Here is a 23,548-nt window from a genome sequence, read left to right as displayed (position 1 = left end):
CCATGGCTGAGTAAACTCTGGTTATGAAATCGAAGTCCAATCTTTTCTTGAAGGGCGGCTTTAACATCTCCAACTGTGTCACCACGTTTAAGCTTAATATAAATACAACCCATAAGGGCATGGGTCACTTTGACTACGAATTCTATAGCAAATCGAAGGATTAAGGAAGATCCTTTCCTAATTCCTAGAGAAGCAAGAGTTTGTGGGTCGCTTAAAACTGCACCCTTACTCAAAAGCTTTTGATTCTTAAAAGAAATTCCTATTTGCTCTTGAATGTAAGCTTTGACTGCAGCTATAGTATCATTCGGCTCAACCATTAGGGTATATGAAATACGACAATTTTTAGTAGTACCACTTATAGTGTCTTTAGGTCCATATTTCAATACAAAAGTTTTTAAAAAAGAACGTCCTTTAATATGGTCTTTGTAAGTGTCATCGTGAATGATGACTTGCATTGATCGACCCAATTGTGACATCTTGCAATTTGAAATAACTATGAAGAAGCTTGAAATTGAAAATAGTCATTTTTGGAAAGAATTCAAAATCTGGAAATTTGCTTAAGTATGGGAAAAAGTGAGTTTTTTTGTCAACTTTGAACAGTCATAACTCCTAGCTCAGGATGAATTAGGTGTATTTCCAGTTATGTTTGCAAAGCCCTTGGAATGATCTTTCCAACGCCGCCAAGTTTACTCGATTCCGAGTTCATATGAGTGAGTTATGTCCTTTCGAAGTTGGGATGTTGTAAGGGAAGTTCATCCGAAATTTTAAGGGTAGTTTGGTCTTTTCCCTCACCTTTTCTTTTGGTTGTTTATTAAGGGTCTAGACTGATTTTAAATCAGTCTTCCCTTTCAAAAAGTGAGAGTTAGGGCTTGGGAGAGAAGAGAGAAAGAAGAGGAGAAAGAGGAGAATTAGCAAAGTTCGTAAAGATCGTCGTGGTTTTCTTCGGGGGTGATCCCTATTAAGGTATGTGAGATCATAGTGTTAGGTTGGTTCATTCCCCCACACGCCATACTCATTTTAATTTCAAAGAAAAAGATTGGTTGTGGTTGTTGAAATCTTATGGTTGTGTTGAAGTTCTTGTTGATTTGGGACATGTTTCCGGTTTGTTTTCGAGTTGAATCTATTGTATGTTGAGGGGTTTTATGATTCTAAGTGTTTGGGGCTGGAACCTTTGAAGTTAAGGTGGTTTAGAGTTGGAAAAATGAAGGAGAAAAGTTGAGTTTTCTGGGGACAGGGGTGGGGCGTCGCGCCTGCCAGCGCGCCCCAAAAGGGGTTCTGCAGTTTCCCCCTTGGGGTGACGCGCCAGCCAGTGCACCCCAGCCGGCCCTCTGAAGTTTGAGGGCTAGCGCCCCGCGCCTCTCAGAGCACCAGGGACGCCAGTTCTCCCCATTCATTCTGTCATGCCCCGAGCCTACACCCTGGGCGGGACCGGCACTCAGAGAACATTGCTGGCCCCAAGCGAACCCTTGGCTTGGCTTTCTTAACTCAGAGGAAACCTAACTCGACAGAATAACTCAATGCAATGGAAGGTCATAAGACAACTTAACTGATACAAATCTGGCCAAAAAGGTAACTCGAGTCTCAAAATAAAATATTTACATATATACATAAATGAGAAACTCAAAACTGACTGACTGTCTATGAAGCCTCTAAAATACTGAGATGGATGTTGGGACAGACCCCGCAACATCCTAATAAAACAAAACTTAAGAACATAAATAATTGAGTCCTCCGGAATGCAAGGAGGCTCACCACTGACTCTGGAGTGCTTGTTGACACCCAATTTTGATCCTCCCCAATATAAATTAATCATCGAGTTTCCTAAATTCTAAACGATTTGAAATAATTGGCCTTATAAGATTCAAAATAATTTTCAAGTCATTTTAAGTAGTTTTGTCAATTTTATAAATTTCAAAATAATAAATATAATATTTTATATAATTACGTGTCTAATTAGTATATTTTATGAATGTTCGAAATTGTCTCGAAAGGATTTTAGGTTTATTTAAATATTTGGTCATTTAGTCGTGTATATTGTTAAAGTAATTATTTTATAATTAAGTTCATTATTTTATTCGTTAAGATTAAGAAGCTCGTTAATTAATTAATGTTAGCTCGTCTTATTTAAATTTTAGCCGAATTTGCTAATCAAACTCGATTTGGCTACATTCGCTAATTCAATTTGGTTATAATTGAAATTCGTTTGGGCTATCATTTAATTGCAAGCTTTGCCATTTGTTTACCCTATTCTTGATTCAATTTTCAGAATATTTTGGGCCTCCCACTCTCTCAGTCAGTGGCCCAACACCTTAACCCATAAACTTCAGCCATTTCCCTTTCCAAACTAATTGAAATTTCCCAGCCCAACCCTTAATCAGCAAACCCGGCCCACTCTTCCTTCAACAATACATACAATTCCCAACAATGTTACATACGTACAACTTCAACCGACCCCTCTGCATCTTCCTCTCCAGAATTCGCGACTCAGCAGCACCGGTCCAGCAAGAACAAGCCCAAATTGCAATCCAGTCCAGCAAGTCGACCCCTGTACGCGTCCCGCCTTCCCCTCAATGCGTGGACCACTTCGGCGTGAGAGGACGCGCGAATCGGGCAGCGCTGCGATTTTTTGGTCTTCTTCAATTCCTCACGGCAACGGTACAACAGAGCAGCATAAAGCAACATGCGTCTGTCCCCCATTTCCTCTTTCGGAATGGGGACGAAGCTTCGAAAAAAGGTTGCCTCCCCTTATTTGTGAAAGATTTTTGAATTTCGAATTGGTCCCTTGTCTATCCATTTTTCCCCCCCAATTCGGACCCGAATTTTCCCTAAAATCTACCCTAATTTCCCCTATATAACATCTCTTCCGTTCATTTGTAGAGGGAATTTTTTCTTTTTGGGGAGTAGATTTTATTTTATTTTTGAGCAAAAAACATACACAGAACATCTTAAGTAAAAAATAGGAAGTTACATACGAAAAACATCTTAAAAGAAGCAAAGGGAAATGACTAAGGCTGGTCTAAGCTTCATTCCTCTATTTTGTTCGTCATAAGTCTGATTAAGGACGATATTCTGCTCGAATTCTTCGATTACTATTGGTGTTGGAGTTGTCGTGGTGAAAGTCGTCGATCAGCTTGTTGCTGTCCCCATTTCGCTGCATTGGAAAAGGTAACAGCTTCTCGACTTTCTCGTCCTTTATGTTGCGAAAATAGTGTCGTTTTCTGGAAGTTTGTTTTGCTACTGATGGTTGTTGAGTTCTTGACATACCGATGTGTCTTATTTGTAATGCTTTAGCTGTTCTATTGTCTGCTAATGAGTGTCGTTTTCATTCTTGTTTATTCGCGCCTAGCTTTGCTATTATGTTGTCGTTTACTTCAAGGGTATCCCACTATCTCTTCTAAGATTATTTGCTTGAATGTTGATGAACCTGTGGGCTCTTATTTTCTCGCGACTTTTAGGTGATATGAAGTGGCATGTTGTGTCAATTGTAGTGTGTTAGATGAATAGCCAGCTGCTCTATTTTCGTTTAAATGGATATCTTATGGTCCAGTGTGTCTCATCCGAGTTAAGCTCACGCCTCTTTTCGCTCATTCTTCTAGCCGAAAAATGCTTGTTGCGTGTAAATTGATCTCCTAAAAATGCGAAAGGGCTCCTTGTAAGCATGATCTTTATTTCCTTTTTTTTTTAGTTCATAAGGCAGCATTATGTCTCTTTTTAGCTATTTGAGCTACTGTCGAGTTAGTTGATGACTTAAGTCTTTGTCTCATTTTTCTAGTGTTTAAGACTATTATCGATTGTATCCCATTCTTTGGTAATAGCCTTGATCTAATCTGTTAGCCGATACCTTCTTTGGAATGTCGTCTCCTTAGCTTATTAAGACATCAGTGTTGTTAATTCTGACGTCAATTGTAATTAATGTCTCTGGTTATGACTATGTGCAGCTTTCGAGTCCGGTTATTTATGCTCTTTTTGTGTCGAGCAAAGTTTCACGTGAAATTTTGCTCCCTTAGAAATATCACATAAAGTGATAGCATTTTGTTAAGTCGTTGATTTTTATTTTTGTTCATTTTTATTAGCTTGTCTGGATAAAAGTTTAATGTGACTCTTCTCGTGAGAATTGAGTCGGGTATGCGCATATCTCGACCTTTTCCTTTTTTTTACCATTGGTGAATTTGCATACTAATCCAAATATTGTCATTTCTAGTTTAAAAGATGGCTTGTCTAAATTCTTATATAATATTAATACAACTAATAATGGCTTAACTGTGCACTATTGAATTTGGTTTTAAGTTGTAACAACTAGAATTGCTTTTGTTTCAAATTATGACCATCTCTTATTTTATTTTCTTGTATTTCAATTGCTAATGTCGTTTCCCTTTTATTTGCATGTGAAATTTGTCCGAGTCCATCATGAACTCCTTTTTTCCTCGCATTTTGAGAGAGTCGTAAAGACTCAAATTCCTTCATTCGGGTTGGCCAGCCATTAAAAGTCGACGTACAGGTCCCGGAGTCGAAAATGTTGGAGCATATTAGAGAATTGAAAAGATTGGGCCAAAGACCCACTTTTAATTCCAAAGTTGTATTTTGTTATGTTTGGGCCTAAGCCCTTTTACTTCTATTATCATTTTGTTAGAAGTTTAGGACAGGTACAAAGAAGGCAAGAATTGGGCCGAAAGCCCAAAACGAGATTAGACCCAAGTACCGATCCAGGCGGACAGGAAACCAGACTTGGGTCCAAATTTCCCTCTTTACTTTATCATTTCATATTTGTTTACCTGTCATTATTTGTTGTTAGTCTTAAGGTTACCACAATTTAATTCCCCGAAAGATGGCCATTCTGAACTAATCTCCTAAAAAATTAACTAATTAAATACGCGCTTCTTATGATATTAAAACATAGTCCACTAAAGCGTATCCCCTTTTTAAAATAGCCTTAAACTATAAAATAGGCCAATTTTGCAAGTCAAATTAAGTTAAAATTATTTTAGCCAAATAAATTAATTGTCGGATAACCGCATTAGCGGATATTCTAGGTGCCTTAAAAACCTTCCTAGAATATTAATAGGAACCTCGGACCCCCTTAATAGTTTTTCAATAGATTTACTGTTTTAGTCTTTTGAAAACAATAGTTTTCTTGATTTTTCTTAAAAATTAAGTGGCGACTCTTAAACCAGTCTGTTATATTTTTCCAAATAAAACAGTGCTCAGCTGGATCAACGGCGTACTGGATGCTGATCCTGGGTACCTGCGTCTGCATCATAAAACGATGCAGGCCAACTGGCATCAGCACATAGAATGTACGAGTATGCGAGCTGGAAAGCTAAACCACAACTTAAGCTTGAAAAGAGTACAAAGGAACTCTTACCTTGGCTCTGTTCAACTCATGAATAACTAAACTCAATATATAAAGCAATAATACACATGCAATATATAAAGCTTGTAAACCTACTTAAAACATAACGTAAAAATCATATTTATAATATCATGAAAATACCATGCTTCCTTTCAAAGTCTACTTGTGCAATGCATGAATGAAGTCCCATACCCCCATCCACACTAAGCAGAACTTCTCGAGGAACCAAGCTCTTTCTACTGTGGGATTTCTTTAACCGATAACCACCACTACATGCTTAAGTAGTGATACAATGTTTTACCTCACGTTGCCCAAGGACCATCCTATACCTTGCCGTGATATAGGAAGCTAACTTTAACTTTTGCTTAATGGATCCACTAGCTTAACTTTCGTGATCATCTAAAACGCATGATCCGAGAAATCCCATGTTTGGCTACATGGCTCTTATGGAGAGTTGAGTTAATATGAACTCGTGTCTCCAATTCGGTGCTCAAGACTACTCCCAAAAATACTTTAGCTCATTAGTGTTTTAAACACATCATTCTTTAGTTGAGATAATTACTCAAAACTTAGCCCAAAGGCTCTTGAAAACTCTTTCTAAAAAGAACATCTCAAAACCATATTTTAATATGATCATTGATGACTCGGGATATTCATGCTGCTAAAACATTGATGGTATATCTAGAGACCATACTGTTTAAACATTGATGACATACTCGATTTGTCATACTAATCATGTTTTAGAAACTGTTTTGCAAAACTCATCTTTCCTCAAAAAGAGATAGTACTCAAACTTCTCAAAACTCTTTTGGAAATCTCAGTTTCCTCTCATCTTAAATGTGAAAACATTTATAAACTTCTTTGGGAAATACTTAGTTCCCTAATTACTTTTTGAGAAATGAACTCAACTCTTGACTCTTGACTTAACTCGAAAGTCTTGATTTAACTGAAAACTCTTGACTTAACTTGAAACTCGATACTCTTTACTCGACTTGAAACTGTATACTCTTTACTCTTTACTTAACTTGAAACTCTATACTTAACTTGGAACTTGAGCCTTAGAATGAAGTGAAAACGTTCAATGAAGACTCTTGAACACTTTGAAGACTTGCTTGGACTTACTTAACTTCTAAGCTTGACTTCTAGTTTCACTTGACTTCTAACTCGACTTGACTTGGAAACTAACTTCACTTGACTTGGAAACTAACTTCACTTGAATTGGAAACTAACTTCACTTGAATTGGAATTATGGATTCAAGGGTAATGATCTTATGTTTACGACACTTCTCATTTTCTTACTCACTTGCTCGAGTCTTGAAACAAGTTACTAGAAATTTTAGACGACTCCTCAAAAAGACTCAAAGGGATTTCCTTAGAATATTCGGAAGAATCCTCAAAACATAACTCTCAACTCTACCTTGAATTTGAATTATGAATTCAAGATTTTGATCATGTTAGGAATGACTTTTGGTGCTTAGAAGTAGCTTAGAGTAGTTGGAATCGAAAGGGAGTGAATGCACACTTTAAATGAACTCAAACGGGGCAACCGACGACAACTAGGTGGGGCAAGTGACCCTGGCGCCATGGGTGGCGCGGGGCGCCAGCCCCTAAACTTCAGAGGTGAGTTTGGGGCGCTCTGGCAAGCGCGTCGCGCCAGGACCCCAACCCAGAAATTTCAGCAAGTTTATTTTCTTGTTTTCTCACCTTATTTCACCTAAAATCGAATGGTTTCTTCCCCAAATCACTTAGAATCATTAAAAACCTCAATATACCATAGATTCAACTCAAAAACACCACCGGAAACATACACTAAACCAACAAGAAACTTCAACAACACAACCACAAACTTCAACAAGAACAATAACTAACAACTTCAACAACAAATCCAATCTTTTCTCAAATAATAAAACGAGTTTGGCGTGTGGGGGAAAGGATCACTCAACACTAAAAGCTCACATACCTAGTAGGGATCACCCCCGACGATTTCCACGACGATCTTTGACGGAAACTCCTTGATCTCCTTCTCCTCCTCTTCTTCTCCTCCTCTTCTCTCAAGAACCCTAACTCTTACTCTTGTAAAAAAAAATGGTAAAACTGATCAAAAACATCAGCCTAACACATATATATATCCACAATAAAAGGCTAGGGAAAAGACCAAAATACCCTTACAAATTTCCGGACGGATTCCCTGCCAACTGCCCAACTTCCAAAGCGCATAACTCACTCATACAAACTCGGAATTGAGCAAACTTGGTGGCGTCGGAAAGACCATTCCACAAGCTTCGCAAACATAATTGGAACTACTCCTAAATCATCCTGATATAGGAGTTATGTCTGTTCAAAGTTGGCCAAAAACTCACTTTTTCCCATACTTAACCAAATTTCCAAAACTTTAAAATTCTTTCCAAAATTGAAAATTTCCAATTCTAAGCCTCTTCAATTATTTCACATTGCCGGATGTTACACATTCCCCACTTTTTCATGCATGTTCCTTGGTAATGTACCTATCTTTTATAGTTGTTTTCAACACCCTAAAGTACATCTAAACATCAAGAACTCATCCATAAACATGAGATCATTACCCTTGAATTCATAATCCAATTCGAGGAAAGTTAGGATCAAAGTCAAGTGAAGTTAGAAGTCAAGTCTAGAAGTTAAGAAGTAAGTCAAAGCAAGTCTTTAACGTTTTTCAAGAGTCTTTATTGAATGTTTTAACTTCATTTTAAGGCTCAAGTTTCAAGTTAAGTAAAGAGTATAGAGTTGAGTTCATTTCTCAAAAGTTATTAGGGAACTAAGTATTCCCAAGGAAGTTTATAAATGTTTTACATTTGAGTAAGAAAGGAACTATGTTTTCCAAGAGAGCCTTTGGGCTAAGTTTTGAGCAATTATCTCAAACTAAAGAAAGATGTGTTTAAAACACTTATGAGCCAAAGTATATTTTTGGGAGTAGTATTGAGCACCGAATTAGAGACGCGATTTCATAGTAATTCAACTCTCCATAAGAACCATGTAGCCAACATAGGACTTGACGGGTCATTCTTTTTAAATGATCACGTAAGTTAAGCTAGTGGATCCACTAAGTAAAGTAAGGTCCTATATCACGGCAAGGTATCGGATGGTCCTTGGGCAACGTGAGGTAAAACGTTGTATCATCACTAGGGCTCATAGTGGTGGTTGTCGGTTAAAGAATCTCCCACTAAAGTTATATTACTTTTATATAGTTGTTATTGTTTTATCCTTAACGAACTAAGTTGTTTACAATGTTTTACAAGTTTTACGTATTGCATGTGTCTTATTGCTTTATATTGAGTTCAGTATTCATGAGTCAAACATAGTCGAGGTAAGTGTTCTCTTGTACTCCTTTCAAGATTAAGTTGTGGTTTAGCTTTCCAACTCGCATACTCGTACATTCAATGTACTGATGCCAATTGGCCTGCATCTTATGATGATGCAGACGCAGGTACCCAGGATCAACATCCAACATGCCGTTGATCCAGCTGAGCACTCCAGAGTCAGTGGTGAGCCTCCTTGCTTTCCGGAGGACTCTGTTATTTTGTGTTCCTAGTTTTGTTTTATTAGGATGTTGCGGGGTCTGTCCCAACATACATCTCAGTGTTATAGAGGCTTCATAGACATACAGTCAGTCAGTCAGTTAGTATTGAGTCTCTCATCTATTTAGATGTATATAAATATTCTATTTTGAGACATGAGTTGCCTTTTGGCCAGTTTTTATCAGTTGGTTTGCTTTATGACCTTTCAATGCATTGAGTTATTCTGTTGAGTTAAGTTTTCGCTGAGTTAGAAAAGCCAGGCCAAGAGTTTGCTTGGGGGCCAACAATGGTCTTCGAGTGTCGGCCACGTCCAGGGTGTAGGCTTGGGGTGTGACACCAATGACCATGGATCTTTATCAATGGAGCACAACATAAGCAATCTCACTGATATTTGTGTTATCGGTGCATATCGGAGAATTAAGGTAGAACCTTTCTTGATTCCTAAAGAAAAGAGAGTTTGTGCATCATTCAAATCTTCGCCATCCTCACTCAAAATCCTTTGTTTCTTAAAAGAAATTCCTTTTTCCTCTTGAATGTATGCTTTAAGAGCACCTATTATATTTCTTGGATCAACCATCAACGTAAAATAATCTCGAAATTATTTAGTATCATTCACGTTGTCTTGATATCCAAACCTTGGTAAAAAGGATTTTGGTAATAAACGACATTGAATCACATCTCTTTTGAAAGTATCATCTTGAATGATAATTTCCATTGTTCAATTTCCTGGCCAAAAACATATAATATAAAAAGAAAACACAATATAAGCATAACTATCAAGAAAATCAGAAAATTTCACTAAAAAAATCACACTATTATAGTAATAAATATGTTGGCTATAGATTTAATTGTTAATTAAGAAAAGAAAAACAGAAAGTGAGCATGCCCTCATTGCCTTTTGCATCCATAATGAATATTAATTGTATTACCACAAAAACCCGAAACCCCTATTTATAGAGGTTGAGGTATTATTTATTATAGGAAATAAAAAGCTAAAATTATTATATCGAGAATAAAGAATCCCATATGAATATTTTATAATAATATTTAATATTACTTCGTACATATTCTTAGAGTTTGAAAATAATTTTGGAAATAAATAATTAATGTTAAGAGTAAAATAGGAAAAAAATAATTTTTTTGATATAATAAAAGTGATAAGTAAAAATAAAAATTTATTTTTTGATCAGTGAACAAAAAAAAAATTATTTAATTAAAAAAAACAATAAAAGGAAATAAATCCCCCTAAGAGTGGGAAATTGAATTATTCAGACAAACAAGTGTAATATAAAGATTTGTTTCTATGTTCTTCCTTAATGTCACTTTTTTAAATCTCTCTTTTGGGAAAATTACACTTTATATTTACGGGAGAAAATATTTATGTCATATAATAAGATATAAAATATTATATAATACTACCCGATTTAGCTTATATTCATGTATAGATATCTTTTATATACATTTTTATATAAAATTTGACATACTATATATAATATTTTTTTGCCGGTTATAAAAGTATATATATACTAGTATATGTATGCACACAATGCACGTCATTATAATTTAAAATTGAATCATTAAAAAGTTTTGTTGCATTTTTTAAGATCAAAGATAAAAAGTCATACGAAAGAAGAAAGAGATCAATCATTCAAATTACCATCAACTTAGAATCGTGTTAATCAACATTAGTATGTAAGGTCTGGTACACTCTATTTTTTTCATATTTAATTTGTCAGATTATATTGAGTATTTTATTGTTATTGTACTCTCGTTTTATTGGAAAAATAATAATAAAAAATAATTGAAGAAAAATATAGCTTTGAATTTAAATTTCAATTATTCTAGTAACTTTCAAGTATAGACATTATCCATCAAAATAAAGAAATTCAGACAAAGAATATACAAAATAAATTATACAAATACGTCAATAATGCTGAATTATACAAATAATAGTTGAAACGTATACTTATTGATAATATACAAATACAAAAGAATTAATTGTATATAATTGTTGAAAATATACAAATAAGGTCTAAAAAATATAAAAACAACAATAAACATGGATACACTAAATCCATTTAATCATATACAACATACTGTGAAATGTATTAATAGAAATACAAATCACAAAATATACAAAATAAATTGTACAAAATACCTCAATTTCTTCACCGTCGTCTTGGTCCATTGACCCAAATTCATCATCTTCTTCTTTAAATGTTTTTGATTCAGTGTTGTTAGATACAATTTCTTTTACTTTCAGTCTCTTTTTTGAAATCGCTTGAACCATCCTCTTTTTGTTCTCTTTTGAATTAAAATTCTACAAAACTTGTTACATCTTCATATAAAAATAAAAATCTAAAATAACCAGTTAAACACCTTGAATAATTCTATTGAAAGGAGTTTGTTCAATTATTTTAGAGAGGACAATAAAGACATACCCTCAACTTTGCGATTTAGAGTTTATATACACTTGTAATAAAAGTGACTCATATATGTCTCTATCGCTATATAAATGACCCAAATATACTTTTTTTGTCTAACAGAAGTTGAAAAATGAATTTTAAATTGGTTTTTTTTTTAATTTTTTTAAAAATCCATGTAGGGTATATTTGATCATTTACACACGTGATTTTATTTACTTCTTTGATTCAACGGCAAATTTAGATTTATTATTTTCATGATCAAATTTATTTTTTATTTATTTTTTTATAAAATTTATCATAGATAACCTTCCACGCCACATTCCATATTGGGAAGTCAAAATGTATAACAATATGTATAGCATATTAATGATATATTTGCATTATATAAGTATTTTATAATATAATATAATTTATTTATTTTTAGGTGGCGGAGGAAGGGGAAATGGATCTCGGGTACCACATGGTTGGCCCAGTACAATAACAAATTTTGTATGAATTCCATGATAGAACCGGTGTATGTTATTGTGATCATGTTGATATGTTTCATGTGCTTGTATGTTATACTAAATGTATAACAATATGTATATAATAAATTATATATACAATTTATATATTTGGTATACTAATATAATATAGTATATTAGTTGTATTTTTTTATTTAGGGAAAATCGTATAAAATAGCAAATTATTAATTCAAATTAAATGTTATAACCACAATTTGATTTAATTGTAACTCATAACAAACAGTTGTCATTGGCCTCTCCCTGAATTTCTCGCTCGCCACTCTTCATTTCTCGCTGTCAGTCTCTCCCTCGCCTCTCTCACTTTATACACACACAAATGTATAAAATGTGTTTGTGTTTGTATAAAGCGAGAGAAAACTGTATATACAAATACATATATTTTCGTTCTATAAACTTATAATTATACAAATACAGATCTTCCCCTGCTCAGTTTTCTTTTGTCTTTCTCTCTTTCTCGCTTTATACAAACACAGATTATACAAATTACAATGTATAATTTGTGTTGTATAAAGCGAGAGAAAGAGAGAGATTTTGATACACACATGTTTTATTTCGATTCAATTGTATACAAATTCAAATTTTATGCAGATATACAAACACATAAAATTAAATTGAGAGGCTGCCAGCGATTTATACAAACGAGAGGCTGCCAACGATTTATACAAATGATAGGCTGCCATCGATTTATACAAATGAGATGTTGGCAACGATTTATACAAATCGATGTTCCATAGCAAGCATAAAGTTTGTTATAGAGGGCAATTATACAAACTATAGCTATAGCATACAAATATGATTTTTATGTTTGCTAAACCTAAAATTTACTTCTTTTTTTTATCTGTCAGCATAAGAATAAAATTAGAAGAAACAATATCAGAATTCCTTCGGTGACAACCTTATTTAAGAGGGAGATTTTCTTTTTATTAATTATTTTAATTAATGGAGTAATAAAGATGGAAGACTTGTAGAGCTAATTCTTCTTTGTCATAATGAGAAATTATTGAAATTATGGAAGACTTGTGTTTTCCCTTAATTAAATAAATAAATAAATAGTAGTACTTGAACCATTAAAAACCAAAAATGAAAAAAGGAAAAGTCAAATTACATTTAAATAATGAATTAATTTTCCTAAATCGATGGGATCTCTAGAATCATCTCAATAATTACTTTGGTCTCTTTTCTTATAATTAATAATACTATAAATAGGGATTTGGGGTTTAGAAATTAGAGAGAACAAAGTTAATTAATTTTCATTATGGATGCAAAACGCCAAGTGTATGGTCTCACTTTCTTCACTTTTGATGATTTTGCATTGTTAAATTTTGTTTCATTAGGTTTCAGCATGTTATAATGTGTTTATTTTAAAAATTGACTACTACTAGTGTTACCTTTTTTCTTTCTTTTACTTATTTATTGTGTTTCTTAATTATAACGTCCTAGAAAATATAGTTTGCTTTAATACATGCTTATGTTGAGTTTTATTTTCACAGATCTCGTACGTGTATCGACAGAAATTCGAACTATGCAAAATATCATTCAAGATGACACATTCAGTAAAAGTGTTATTCAATGGCGTTCATTATCAAAATGTTTCTTTACCTCCTGACAACTTAGATGGTACTAAAGACTCTCCAAATTGTTTTACCTTAATGGTTCATCGAAGAAATACAATAGGTGTAGTTAAAGCATACATTCAAGAGGAAAAGCAGATTGCTTTCAAGAAACAAAAGCTTTTCATGAGCGTGGATGGTGAAGTTTTGAGTGATGAGGAAACTCTACGCTCATTAGGAATCAAGAAAGGTTCTACCTTAATTCTCCGATATGCACCGATAACACAAATATCAATGAAAATGCTTATGTTATGCTCTATTGTCAAAGATCCGTGTTCATTAAGTCGAACAATGCAAATCATCATTCATGATGATACTTACAAAGACTTTATAGATGGTACTACTAAAAAGTGTCGTATTTCTTATACTTTAATGGTTGCCCCGGATGATACTATTGTTGCAGTTAAAGCCTACATTCAGGAGCAAACATGATTGTCTTTTAAGAATCAAAAGCTTATGAATGAGGTTGCAGCTTTTAGAGACCGGCAAACTCTTGTTTCTCTAGGAATAAAGAAAGGTTCTTCCTTAATTCTTCGATATGCACCAATATCCAATGACAAGTTTAGGAGTTGTGTTATTAATGTTAAGGTTCAACATGGTGACACGATTGGAGATCTTAAAGCCATCCTTCAAGAAAAGACTGGTTTTCGATTTCATAAACTGATATTAATGTATGGTGGACAAATATTAGCCAATGAAGAGCGTCTCGTTGACCATGATAAATTAGTACTATTATAATGTCTTAAACTTGGATTATATTTACTGTTTTGTACTTCTTTCTATATTAAAAAATGCTTTTTATATTATTTTATGTACACATGACAATCAGATGAGTGAAATAATCCTTCGATAAACTTGCGCATTATTTAAATTTCAAACTCCTATTTTATCAAGAGGTCTCGTAGTATCTATTTCAAACTTGATAGAACGATGAATAAATAATAAGAAGCGATTTGAATTACATTTCAAACTATAGATAAATATCTATATATACATAGATAGACACATCGATCAATTACACGTTAAAATATTGAAAATTTCTTCACATTAACATTTCCAAATTTGCACGTCAGTTAATAGTCTGATTCATGTAGGGCGTGAACAATCTATTCAGGACTCTGATTATGATACTAACCTAAAGTTAAGGAGGAACGGGGTTCACCACCATGTAGATCAGCCCCTGTTTGGACATACATTTTACCATTTATTTAGATGTTACTGGGAATAAATTTTGAATGTCAAGGCCGGATATCAGCTAGGATAACCAAAGGTTGTTTCGCGTAACAACAAGTGTATATCTCCTGGCCACCTGCAGAAAAACGAATTGCAGACGTTCAATCATCATCAGAAAAACGAATCACAGACTAGAAGAGACCGTGAATTTTAAATCCGGAGGGGAACTGGCTTTAATGTTTTCCTTACAAGTAGCCATGATAAGGGGAAAAACAGGATAAGCACCCATCACTCTACTAGTTTTTCGTTCTTCTTTATTTAAAATTTATATTAATTACATTCTTTTAGATGGTTAATTCAAACCATTAAGACGTGTTGCAGTTGACATTCCAAAACAGAATAAATGTATCATATTGACAAAGAATTGAGTGGTCTTAGAGTATTGTATTTTTTATTCTTAGCCATTTCCAGTTGAATAGATGCTTTTAAAGGGAGTGTGATGAAATATTATGTCTTAATTATGCATACTGTAAGGTGAATAGATGCTTTTAAAGGGAGTGTGAGTACACAATAATTTGGCATATAAATGGATTAAAATCTTGGACACTGCAAGTTTAATCAGAAGAAAGATGTTTCCTAACCTTTCTTGCTACATCCATACCGCCTAGATCATCCTGAGGACCTGCAGATAAGTATAAATACATATGAATAACTTCATACTTCAACTATCCTAATGAAAATTGAGATGAAGTGTAGTAAGTGTCAGCAGTTTTTCTCTCTTCATAATGATATTTGGGATGGATAACCAAAGGTTGTTTCTCATAATAACGCCACACGCCTGCAGACAAACGAATTACAGACGTTCAATCATCATAGTCATTCTTCAACAAAAGCCAGTCATTAACATTACAGATTGTATAACCTCTTAAGTACAAGGGATACATTTTACTATTAAGTAATTCATCAGTACTAGTAAATAAAGGGTGAATGTGTTGTGATTTTGAGTTCCTTGACTCATGTACAAATAGTAATCACAAGCAGAAGCGGAGTTAAGTACATTACATAGTGATTGACAAGTACCCTCACTGCCTGCTGAAGGCTCCTTTTAGTTGAATACATCTATTTTTGTATGTGTAGAACTCGAGTAGGGATTACATAATGATGGACCATAAGATTGTTTTAGGCAACAAAAGGACTTCCCACGGGAATTCTGGTTCAGTTTTTTTCCCATTCAATGGAAGGTAAACTAGTTAGGTATGTATGGTCTCGGGCCCAACATTTTGTTAAGCAAACACTCGTACTGATCAAGAATTGAACAAAAAAGGGCAATGTACACACTCTTCTCATACCGATAACCTTGATAAACTCCTAATACTGATAGCCCTTGATAATTCCTAGGTTTAGGATGTTAAGCAATCCCCATGATTCGCCATTGTCAGTCTATATAAAAATAGAAAATTTGGTTAGTATATTGTTAGTTAATGGTAATGAATGGAAGCCAAGAATCAAAGAGACAAATATCAATCTTAGAGACATAAGGTTTCTAGGTTGAGATATCAATATTCCACAATAGTAAAACTGTCTATTAGTTTGGCAACTTTCAAACAAAGAAAACTTAAAGACATTGTAGTAGTAATCACAGAGACAAGAATAAAGATGTAACAAGCAAATTTAACTAAGCTATTACTAGAGAAGGCATGTAGCAATTTAGAATACAAATTTAGATCCTTAATTGGAATTAATAACCAAAGCTTTTGAGTAGATGAGAGTAAAAAGAGGAAAGGCTGAACTAACCTGTTCATAAGTGTAGCGGCGAAGAACCCAACCCATAAGGCTTCAGTCAGAAAAAATAGCAGAAGATCAGAAATAGAACAACGATTGAAACATAAAAACCCACGAAGCTGAAAATAGGATAGCATAATACCTCGACATTTATTAATTTCATAGTTCTCTTCTAAAGCAATGAGGTTTCCTCTGTGGAGTGTGCCTGTGAAACCAGTACATACATACCCATCAATTTAATTCCAAGTCAGCATAGCTACATTCAACTCAAAAACAATACAACTACATTCTAAGTGACCAGACACAGAGTTATGAAGATAGAATATAGAATTCCTGATAGACAAAATGGTCACTTCCTGGACAGCTAAATTTCTATCATACGCTGGAAGATAGCAACTGATTAAGAGCGTGTTGGTCTCTATACAAACATCGGGGTCTCAGATATTTGTGTTTATCCAAATGCTCGAAGCTGTCTTAAGGAGATACCTTTGGACTGGGAAAGCAGAAATGACAAGGAAAGGGACTGTTAGTATGGCGAAAAGTTTTGTTATCCAAAGACGGCAGGTGGGTTTAATGTCACTAATATCACAACCTGGAATCGAGCTAGCTGCCATATTAAAACCTGTGTAGAAAGGAGGATACACTGCTACAACAATAAGCAAGGATCCATTTGGAATATGTCGATCAACCAAGCATCATGGATGATCACTAAAACTCAAAGATGTAGGAATTACTGAACAACAACTTATACAAACAGAACATTTGTCCATCAGGAAACTATATTCTGTATTTACAAGTGATTTCCCAAAAGTTGCGCTAACATGCAATAATCAATGAGCTCCTAAATGGTACAATAGATCATCATCTCTAAGCTGTCAGGGCTCAAGGAAATTTGTGCTCAAGGAAAGCACCAGACGAAGTATACAGGGCCACTCTTGCAGTATTTCATATGGAAGGAAAGGAACCAGAGGATTAATCAGAAAAAAGAGGTCAACCCTCAGACCATTGCAAGACAAGTAATATAGGAACTAGAATATAAATGTAGACTAATGGAGCTTAGTTTTCATCCCTAGATTTTTTGTATAGGATGAAGAGGTAGGATATTGTAGAGTAGCAAACTGCTCCTGTTTAAAGCACTAATGAACATAATTTAGGAGATAATTAATCACCAAAATTTTAGGCACTAATGAACATAATTTAGGAACTCTAATTAATCAACTAAATTTAGGATACAAATGCACATTATTCTCCAAACCAAAAAGATTAATCAACTAAATTTAGGATACGAATACACATTCTCCAATCCAAACATAATTTAGGAACTAATTAATCAACAAAATTAAGATACAAATACACATTCTCCAACCCAAACAGAATTTAGGATCTAATTAATCAACAAACTTTAGCATATAAATACACTTAGGAACTAATTAATCAACAAACTTTAGCATATAAATAAACATAATTTAGGAACTCTAATTAATCACCAAAATTTAGGATACAAATACACATTCTCCAACCGAAACAGACTTTAGGAGGATAAAAATTTATGCGCTAATGAAGAGAATTTAAGAGAGACCTTTAGTTTACTCATCAATTTGTTTTTCAAGGTTTTCCAGTAGCCGATGTTGATCGCCGGCGGATGGATGGAACAGGAGCAGTTATTTGTGGAAGAGTAGGAACAGCAGCTCTTCTGATATCAAAATCCAAAAATCTACGGTTGGAATTGGAGTTTATCCCTAAACAAGGATGGCACCAGTTATTATTCCTTCTTTGAGGATTCCTCAGAACAATCGCCATCTCAGGAGTAATTTCCAACGGAAGAGCATCTGTCACTGTTATCTCCTTCGATTCCGATGGTGGAGGATCCACCGGAGTAATTGTAGGCCTGACAGGCAAACGCCTGGTTTCAAACTCTATAACTGTTTCTGGGACTGATTGGATCAAAGGACATTATCGATGGTACTACAGCACCGAATGATAGCATTATTGCAGTTAAAAAGCTTATATTCAGGAGCAAATTGGATTTTCTTTAAAAATCAGAAGCTTTTGTATGAGGGTGCAGTTTTAAATAACCCTCAAACTCTTGTTTCTCTAGGAATAAAGAAAGGATCTACCTTAATCCTTCGATATGAACCAATATTGAGCAACAAGTTTACGAGTTGTATATTTAATATTAAGGTTCAGCGTAATGACACCGTTGGAGATCTTAAAGCCATCTTTCAAGAAAAGACTGGAATTCGATTTCATACACTGAGATCAACCTATCTATCATGGACAAATATTGGCTAATGATAAGCGTCTTGTTGATCTTGATAATTAGTATTATAGTGTTCTTAATATTATCTTAAGCTTGAATTATATTTAATGTTAGTACTTCTTTCTACTCATCTTTTTAATTACATCAACAAAGGTGATTTTTTCTTATTTCATACTTAACATCCTTGTAGATTGTCTTATCTTTTATTTACTTTAATCAGATGAAGCCAACTTAAATTAATCTATACTAGTATAGTTTGACTTGTATAATTAAGAAAAAAAAATCACCCCCACTCTGTACACTTATTTTCTTATCAACTATTTTCTAGAGTAAAATTTTCTAGCCTAATTAAAACTAATCAGAGCTAAAATTAAGAAAACACTTTCTCAAACACACATTGTTTCTTGACGATCTCTTCACGCCAAATTGGTAATAAAAAATGTTGTTTTTTTTTAAAGAATTTGAGAAAATCATCAACTATAGACTAGTGTTTATTTTTGTTGGGTAATATACTAATAATACAGAGGTTGCATTTGCGAGTTGTGGGTGTGTGTGATTGCAAATCTTTTGTGGTGGTATATAATGTTTAATCTTTGTGAGTTGTTAGTCTATTTTGTTGTATGAAAGGAATTTTTTTTGTTTATCGGTAGGGAATGAGTTTGGAATGTCACATTTATTAGACTTGATTAAACTTCATTGTATCAAGGTGTTAGCTTTTGCGGAGTTGCTTCACAGTCAGATTCCTTTTGATAGAAATTCATACCGTGGCACATTCTAAACTAGGTGGGGGTCTCGGGTTCATCCTTGAGAATGGAGAATCTCTTGATAGTGAACGCTTTACCCCCCTTAGTAGGCCTACCCTTGTGTCAATCGTATTAGTTGGACCAGTGGATTTCGGATGGCAGATGGTTAGATAAAAATTGAAAAAAGTATATCCAGATCCCTTGAATAAGCAATGCTAAGTAATCCAAGGGATCTGATATGTTGAGCACTAATTAAGTTTTACATCAAATTTGGTGTGTGAATAGTGTTACATCAAATTTGGTGTGTGAATAGTGTTACATCTAATTTGGTGTGTGAATAGTGTTACACCAAATTTGGTGTAACACTATTCATCACATCAATTCATTTTTTGAATATTTTAATATTATTTCAGTATACAAACTTTTAATTAAACATTATATAAATTGTATGTTTTAATTAAAACTCTTGTATATTTAATTATTTTTTATGTAATATTTTTATAATATTAATTTTGAACTCCTCTTGATATTTAGAATCAATCGAAACAACATTCAATCTAAATAACTAACAAACTTAAAATTTAATTCAAAGCTAATCATATTAGAAGAGACACATATGAGGTGAGAAAGAGTGGGGGAAAAAGAAGTAATTTACTTTGGTATAAGGTAAAGAATGAGGTCATTTCGAGTAAATAATGAAAGTCTTGGCCAAATTATGTTAACTAAAATTGTGGACCGTACCTTTGGGCAATTCTTTTCTTAATGGATTTCTTACACAAATATCAGATAACAAGAGGAGAATTCTAGATTTAAAGATCAATGGGGCATCATTATTATACTCTGTAGGCTCTAGCAACAAATGTGTCCAATTGATTATAGTAGTATGAACAACGAAAATACAAATTTATAGTTCAAGTATGAATTCAAATTAATAAGTACTTATATCTTTGCTTAGCAATTGATTGTGACAGCTCCATGATTGTTATTATAGCCCTTAAATCATAAACAAAGAATAATAACAAAAATTCTTATTTGTATAATTGATTGTTATCACTTGTATCAATTATATTGTGTATATACAATTTATATATTTGGTATACTAAATGTATAACAATTTGTTAGTATGTGGCATCTCAAAATGTACTTTGTTATAATGACAAAATTTTTCCTAAGATCTTCAATAATTATTGCATAATGATATATTATTGAAATTATCACGTTTTTTGCTTGTCTGCAGGATTCAATTTTCCACTCTTAGGAGATTTATTTCCTTTTATTGTGTGGTTTCCTTAATTAAATTTTAAATGAATAAATAGTAGTACTTGAACCATTAAAAACCAACAATTATACTCAAAAAAAGGAAAAGTCAAATTATTTTTAAATAATAGAATTAATTTTTCCAAATTTATGGGATTCTGAATCGTTTCAATAATTATCTTGGCTCTTTTCTTATAATTAATGATATTACAAATAGGGATTTGGGGTTAATTAGAGAGAACAAAGTTAATTAATTTTCATTATGGATGCAAAACGCAAACAATGTATCCTCTCACTTTCTTCACTTTTGATTTTTATATTAAAATTCTCTGATTTTGCATTGCTAGTATGTTACTTTTTTTTAATTATTTAATTATAATGTCCTAAATATTACAGTTTGCTTTGATACATGCTTATGATGAGTTTTATCTTTACAGATCTTGTATGTCTAAGGTCAACAAGTCGATTTATGCAAATTATCATTCATGATGACACTCAAAATATTATTAACGGAATTTATTATCAAAATGTTTCTTCCCCAAGTTTGGAGCTCAAGACAACATGGATGGTACTAAAGAATATCGAAGCCGTTTTGCCTTAATGGTTGATCCAGGAAATACAATAGTTGTAGTTAAAGCATACATTCAAGAGGAAAAACATATTCCTTTTAAAAAACAAAGGCTTTTGAGAAAGGATGGTAAAGATTTGAGTGATGTGCAAACTTTATTTACATTAGGAATAAAAAAAGGTTCTACGTTAATTTTGCGATACACACCGAAAACACAAATATCTATGAAAATGCTTATGTTGTTCTCTATGGTCAAAGATCCATGGTCAATGAGTCTAACGATGCAAATTATCATTCATGATGATACTTACAAAGACGCGATTGGATCTAAGTACATTATAGATGGTACTGCTAAAGATTGTCGTATTTCTTATACCTTAATGGTTGCACCGGATGATAGTATTATTGCAGTTAAAGCCTATATTCAAGAGCAAACTGGATTTTCTTAAGAATCAAAAGCTTTTGTACGAGGGTGCAGTTTTAGGAAATCCTCAAACTCTTGGTTCTCTAGGAATGAAGAAAGGATCTACCTTAATCCTTCGATATGAATCAATATCGAGCAACAAGTTTACGAGTTGTATATTTAATATTAAGGTTTAGCGTAATGACACAGTTGGAGATCTTAAAGCTTTCTTTCAAGAAAAAACTAGAATTCGATTTCATACACTAAGATCAACCTATCGTGGACAAATATTGGCTAATGATAAGCGTCTTGTTGACCTTGATAATTAGTAGTATAGTGTTCTTAATATTATATTAAGCTTGAATTATATTTAGTGTTAGTACTTCTTTCTATTCATCTTTTTAATTTGTCCAACAAGATGATTTTTTCTTTTTTCATACTTGTAGTTATTTTTAATTTTCAATTGTTCCAATTTGTTTTTGGCAATTTTTGTCTACTGAGATTTAACTAACCTTCAAGGCTAAATTGAATCATTTTTATGTAGAAATTATAGGATTACATAAGCTAGAATTCTCCTCGTATCAAAATAATTAGACATTAAATTAAATACATTTTTAATTTAATTTATATGAAACCGGTTGTACTTATAATATTAATAAAAATCATAACCCGCCATGGATGAATATTAGCTGATGATGAACATTTTGTTGACCTTGATGTTTAGTATAGAGTATTATAATTCCATCAAATTACAATTAGTACTTTTTTCTATATTTCTTCTACGTAATCGATCAACAAGATGATTTCTTTTAATTATTTCATATTTCGTTGATTGTTTGGTCTTCGAATCTAAATTTAATTAGATGAGAATATGCACATAATGCCTATTAGCATATGATCTAATTTGTATATTATTTTCTCATACATATATGACAGTGATAGTAATATTGACAAAAAAAAAGAGTTAATTAAAACTTTATTTCGGCCTAAATATGTAATGTAGTTACTCTAATATGTGCACATGGAAATTCAGATGGAATGGATTAGCATGTTGAAGGCCCATCAAATTGGGCTGGGGTTTGAATTCAATGGTTGACAAAAACCAGCCCATTATAATAGCTAAAGGAACATACTGATTTGAAAAAATAATAATTTAAGAGAAAATTATCTAAATATACAACTTATTTTACCATATTTTCTAAAATTTTCTACCACTCGAAAAAATTACAAAATCCTACTCTCTCTTATTTTCTATACATCACTTTACGTGATGTATTAGTCGAATATGTATCAGGACGTTGAATGTTGTACTCGAAACCAAGACGCGATATATCGGAACGTTTTGGAATGCATCCGGATTCCACCAAATTTAAGAGATTTTTGTAATATAGAAAAGAGCAAGGCTCTTAACACTATGAGATTTGTGTAAAATTTCCATAATTTAACTAATAATTCATTTTGGAAATATTTATTTGTGTCAAAACTCAAAACTTTTGTTAAGAAAAAAGTAATCAACCTAAATAATCTCTCACTTATCTTATGAGGAGATTCCTGTTCAAATTTTGGATCGTCAAGTTCGTAGGTTGAGAACGAAAGATGTAGCCTCAGTTAAGGTAATATGGAGGAACCAATTTGTTGAGGAAGCAACTTGGGAAGCCGAAGAAGACATGAAGAAGAGATATCCATATCTCTTTGAATCCGCAGATTAAGGTATTAATTTCCTTCTTAGTGCTCTTTAAATTATAATGAGCATGTCGTTATTGTTGTTGCGTTTGCATGGTTGTTTGTTGGGTGTTGAGTTGATGTTACACCCTTAGCTTTGTAAGAGTTACCTCATTCGAGGACGAATGTTCCCAAGGGGGAGATATTGTAACATCCGACAATTTAAAAATGAATATGAA

The 23,548-nt window shown here is 33.2% G+C and overlaps 1 protein-coding gene and 1 long non-coding RNA gene across 2 annotated transcripts in view; one reads left to right on the top strand and one right to left on the bottom strand.

The window, feature by feature from the left end:
- Positions 1-23,548, top strand: part of LOC125844247 (putative disease resistance RPP13-like protein 1) — a 75,181-nt gene that overhangs the window by 19,763 nt on the left and 31,870 nt on the right.
- Positions 14,567-18,410, bottom strand: LOC125844277 (uncharacterized). Its single transcript, XR_007444132.1, has 4 exons — positions 17,996-18,410; positions 16,559-16,621; positions 15,276-16,074; positions 14,567-14,770 (listed from the first exon to the last, which is right to left on the bottom strand). It is a non-coding gene; the product is annotated as an uncharacterized LOC125844277 (long non-coding RNA).

This window comes from Solanum stenotomum, chromosome 11 (assembly GCF_019186545.1).
Source record: "Solanum stenotomum isolate F172 chromosome 11, ASM1918654v1, whole genome shotgun sequence".
Lineage (NCBI taxonomy): Eukaryota > Viridiplantae > Streptophyta > Magnoliopsida > Solanales > Solanaceae > Solanum > Solanum stenotomum.
The sequence above is the reverse complement of the archived record's forward strand: the minus strand, read 5'-3'. Positions and strand labels throughout refer to the sequence as shown.